We start from the raw sequence: 5,000 nt of genomic DNA on the forward strand, positions 1-5,000 counted from the left end.
CGCGTTACATATATAATATGTAAGATTTCCGACGAACGTGGCTTTTCGGGAGCCAGGCGCGCGGGCAGAGAGATACACGACGACGGGGAAAATTCGTCCCGATACGAGTACGTGTACTCTCCGATCTCCGCGCGACGCTGGGGATCATACCTCCCTAAGTCGTCAGAGCGCTCGAAGAAATCTCGCGTGTGCGTTCCCGGATCTACGGCTGATACTTTCGGGGCTTGTAAAAAAGCACAGAGCGTGTAAAACGCAACGACGACCCATCGATGCGACGGTCCTCGTTGTTGTCAGTCGCTTTCGCGAAGAGACGGAGTGGGCATTCGATCCCTGGGGCTGTACGAGAGTCTTAAGAAAAGACGGTAGATTATGGCAAAGTTTCGCACGCCATCGAGTTTAGGTTTTTTTTTTGGTTCTCTCTTCTCTCCTCTCTCGACCGAGTTCCCATATTTGCTTTCTCTCTCAGTCTCGCCAAATATAATATTCTTTTAAGACGACGTCGGGGGCGCGGACCTTCGTGCGTCGAACACCGGCAAACGTAGCATATATCGCCTGATATGAAAAAAAAATCGGTCACGAGGAGAACACTACGAGTATATACGTTCGATAACCGATACACGAAGCGGTGCATAAGCGGGCGGTCGCCCTCGTAAGGACGACTCACGACGCCGCGAGCACTCACGCAGGTCCGTGACCGGTTCTCTCCGCTCTTATTCGTATCCCTTCGTATACCTTCGTCCGACTCTGAAACGTTCTCTTATAATTTTTAAGAAGAACGACGGCGGGTTGTCAAGGCAAGAAGGGACAGAGAGAGACAGAGGTAGAGTTTCGTAGTCTCCCGTGAACACGATAGATTATATATCGAGCATGCGTACGACTTGCACGGTCTCTGCACGACCGCGACGAACGCCGACGAGCGTCCAACAATCGCTCGTACGTCGCGTATGTTCTCTCCGTCCGCTCTTATTCGTATCCTCGTTCTTGTACCTTCGTCCGACTCTGAAACGTTCTCTTATATAAAGAAGAACGACGGCGGGTTGTTAAGGCAAGAAGGGACAGAGAGAGACAGATACGGAGAGTAACGATACGCAACGCAAGCAGTCTTAGGTTTACGTGAGCAACCCTCAGCCAGGCGTGGTCCAGGAATTGTATCCGTGGACCGCAATGTGCGTTCGAAATGTCGATGTTCATGTGTCCTGCAGTTCACACGTTGACGCGCAATTAGCTGCGTTCTTCATCGACCCACGAGCCAAGTGATCCACCGTTCAGGGTAATCTTTTATAAATTTACAACAGTTCAATACTCAAATGTACTCTTCTCGGTTCTAGCGAAGCCGAGTTCCGTCACGTTCGACCAACGGGAATCGAACGCGCAGAAGTCGCCATAGGATTGACGACACAAAAACGTTCGAAAAAAAAAGAAAACGACGAACGCGCGAAGATACGCGCGTTCGCCGGCCGGGCGTAAAGTACATTATGATATATAACAACCATCGAGATCGAAGCTCCGTTCGTCAGGAAACGACGGGGATATATACACCCGATTCTGAATCCTCTGTACAGCACACGATCTCGCGAACGAGTAAGCACGGTGGCTAGCCCATGTTATATATGTGTTTGATTCTACTCTCTCGTCCAATTATTCAAGAAACAGCGCGCGTGCATCTCTCCATCGTTCGGGTGATAGTAAAGATTCGATGGGATTCGCGCGGCCGTCCGCCTCGAGCGGTCTTTCGTCCCAATATCCAGAAGCAGAGTTTGAAAAACTCTAGCGACGGCACGGGTGTCCGACTCACGACATCGAGGTTTCGAAGCCGGCGATCCCCTCCGAACGGATGGCGACCACGCGACCGACTGAAAGCATGAAAAATCGACGAAAGATAGAACACATCTCCGTTCGGGTGGTGTGTTTTTTCTTTAAAAAAAAAAAAAAAAACAAAAATTCGATGGGACTCGCAGCCATCGTCCTCGCGCGGTCTTTCGTCCCGATATCCAGAAGCAGAGTTTGAAAAACTCTAGCGACGGCACGGGTGTCCGACTCACGACAACGAGGATAGACAGCCGGTCCCCTCCGAACGGGTTATGCGATGATAAACTCGATGAAACTTTAGTCTCGTTCAGGTAGTGTGTGTCTTGTAAATCAAAAATTCGATGGGACACGCATCCATCGTCCTCGCGCGGTCTTTCGTCCCAACATCCAGAAGCAGAGTTTGAAAAACTCTAGCGACGGCACGGGTGTCCGACTCACGACAACGAGGATAGACAGCCGGTCCCCTCTGAACGGTATATTATATATGAGATGATAGACGACAAACTGGATGAAACTTTAAGTCTCGTTCAGGTAGTGTGTAAATCAAAAATTCGATGGGACTCGCATCCGTCGTCCTCGCGCGGTCTTTCGTCCCGATATCCAGAAGCAGAGTTTGAAAAACTCTAGCGACGGCACGGGTGTCCGACTCACGACAACGAGGAAAGACAGCCGGTCCCCTCTGAACGGTATATTATATGAAACTTTAAGTCTCGTTCAGGTAGTGTGTAAGTCAAAAATTCGATGGGACTCGCATCCGTCGTCCTCGCGCGGTCTTTCGTCCCGATATCCAGAAGCAGAGTTTGAAAAACTCTAGCGACGGCACGGGTGTCCGACTCACGACAACGAGGATAGACAGCCGGTCCCCTCTGAACGGTATATTATATATGCGATGATAGACGACAAACTGGATGAAACTTTAAGTCTCGTTCAGGTAGTGTGTAAATAAAAAATTCGATGGGACTCGCATCCGTCGTCCTCGCGCGGTCTTTCGTCCCGATATCCAGAAGCAGAGTTTGAAAAACTCTAGCGACGGCACGGGTGTCCGACTCACGACAACGAGGAAAGACAGCCGGTCCCCTCTGAACGGTATATTATATGAAACTTTAAGTCTCGTTCAGGTAGTGTGTAAGTCAAAAATTCGATGGGACTCGCATCCGTCGTCCTCGCGCGGTCTTTCGTCCCGATATCCAGAAGCAGAGTTTGAAAAACTCTAGCGACGGCACGGGTGTCCGACTCACGACAACGAGGATAGACAGCCGGTCCCCTCTGAACGGTATATAATATGAAACTTTAAGTCTCGTTCAGGTAGTGTGTAAGTCAAAAATTCGATGGGACTCGCATCCGTCGTCCTCGCGCGGTCTTTCGTCCCGATATCCAGAAGCAGAGTTTGAAAAACTCTAGCGACGGCACGGGTGTCCGACTCACGACAACGAGGATAGACAGCCGGTCCCCTCTGAACGGTATATAATATACATTATGCGACGGTAGACGATCAACTAGACGAAACTTTAGTCTCGTTCAGGTGGTGTAAAAAAAATTCGATGGGATACGCACGCACGGCTGTCGTCGTCCTCGAGCGGTCTTTCGTCCCAATATCCAGAAGCAGAGTTTGAAAAACTCTAGCGACGGCACGGGTGTCCGACTCACGACATCGAGGCTTCGAAGCCGGCGGCGTTCCCCTCTGAACGAACTTCGGCTAGACTAGTTACGAATCGTTGCTACACATCGTCTTCATCGTCGTCGTCGTCGACATCGACATCATCATCATATCATCATCATCATCATCATCATCATCATCGGTCATCGTCGCATAGCGGGCCAACATCCACGCGATGCGTCTTCGTTCTAGGTTACCCGATCCACGAGTATGTTACACGTGGTTTCGTTATTTCGAACGAAACGACATACGAAGAGCACACGCCCTTTGGGTAGGAAGCACGTTTCGAGAACGACGAGAGTTTCGATGAAAGAGACGAGAGAAGTCGACGCAGAAGGTATCCATGGATCTTCGAAGAGAACCTTCGAAGATGTATATCGGTATCCTTTCGCTCTGCGCGACTCGCTACAAGTTCTTTCGCTCTCGTCGACTCGTTCTAGACGCTTCGTTCGATCCCAAAGAGGAGTCTTCGATATGTCCCGTTGCTAGGAGGAGAACAAACGCAACACAGACCACGAAACATAGAAGAGAATAGGCGAGCATGATCACTCCGACACGAGGCACTTTAGAGATTTTCTTATTAGTTTGCATGGACTTTTATATTTCGTTTGTACGGTTTCCACGATGCAAATACGAAATACGAGATCGTGACGGCGGGTCTTTCTGTGTACGGCCTCTCGCAGGCGCCACGACTGCATTTCTCTTTACACCTGGTTTCCATCGTAATTTTTTCGTTTGATATCGAGCCTTAACTTTTGTTGGCTCTTTCGAAGCTAGAGTTCCCTTTTATTAGAATTTCATATATATATATATTATATGTTATATGTTTTATTCGGAGACGGCGGGTCTTTCTGTTTACGACCTCACGCAGGCGCCTCGAATAAGTTTCATTCGCATTTCGTTTTTATACTTGTATATATATATCTCTTCATCCCGATGATCGAGAGAGAGTGCCACCTTCTCTTCGTATAATTCCGTAGCTGGAGGGTCGTCTCCTCCTTAAGAATATTTCTATTCGTGCCAACGGAGGTTGCCAAGCTCCCTGGCGTTTTCGTTTGTTAAAGTATATAGCTTGTTAATACGTCGTATATACTTTCGTCGATACAGGAGGAGTACGGCTCCTTACCGACCATTGTGATATATATTTCATAGTTTTTATATGTGTTCAAGTCAAATTCTTTTGGTATCGTATCGTTAATGATCCTTCCGCAGGTTCACCTACGGAAACCTTGTTACGACTTTTACTTCCTCTAAATGATCAAGTTTGGTCATCTTCCCGGTAACATCGGCAATGCTTATCACATTGGCCGCGCACCAGTCCGAAGACCTCACTAAATCATTCAATCGGTAGTAGCGACGGGCGGTGTGTACAAAGGGCAGGGACGTAATCAACGCGAGCTTATGACTCGCGCTTACTGGGAATTCCTCGTTCATGGGGAATAATTGCAAGCCCCAATCCCTAGCACGAAGGAGGTTCAGCGGGTTACCCGGGCCTTTCGGCCAGGGAAAACACGCTGATTCCTTCAGTGTAGCG

General features: G+C 48.9%; 2 non-coding genes across 2 annotated transcripts in view; both read right to left on the reverse strand.

The window, feature by feature from the left end:
* Positions 1-1,118: 1,118 nt before the first annotated feature.
* Positions 1,119-1,273, reverse strand: LOC126877849 (5.8S ribosomal RNA). The gene has a single exon (XR_007695379.1). It is a non-coding gene; the product is annotated as a 5.8S ribosomal RNA (ribosomal RNA).
* Positions 1,274-4,661: 3,388 nt separating this feature from the next.
* Positions 4,662-5,000, reverse strand: part of LOC126877851 (small subunit ribosomal RNA) — a 1,923-nt gene continuing 1,584 nt past the window's right edge. Inside the window, exon 1 of the ribosomal RNA XR_007695381.1 lies at positions 4,662-5,000. This exon is cut by the window's right edge and continues 1,584 nt beyond it. This is a non-coding gene — a ribosomal RNA (small subunit ribosomal RNA).

The sequence above is a fragment of the Bombus huntii genome, unplaced genomic scaffold (assembly GCF_024542735.1).
Source record: "Bombus huntii isolate Logan2020A unplaced genomic scaffold, iyBomHunt1.1 ctg00000258.1, whole genome shotgun sequence".
NCBI lineage: Eukaryota > Metazoa > Arthropoda > Insecta > Hymenoptera > Apidae > Bombus > Bombus huntii.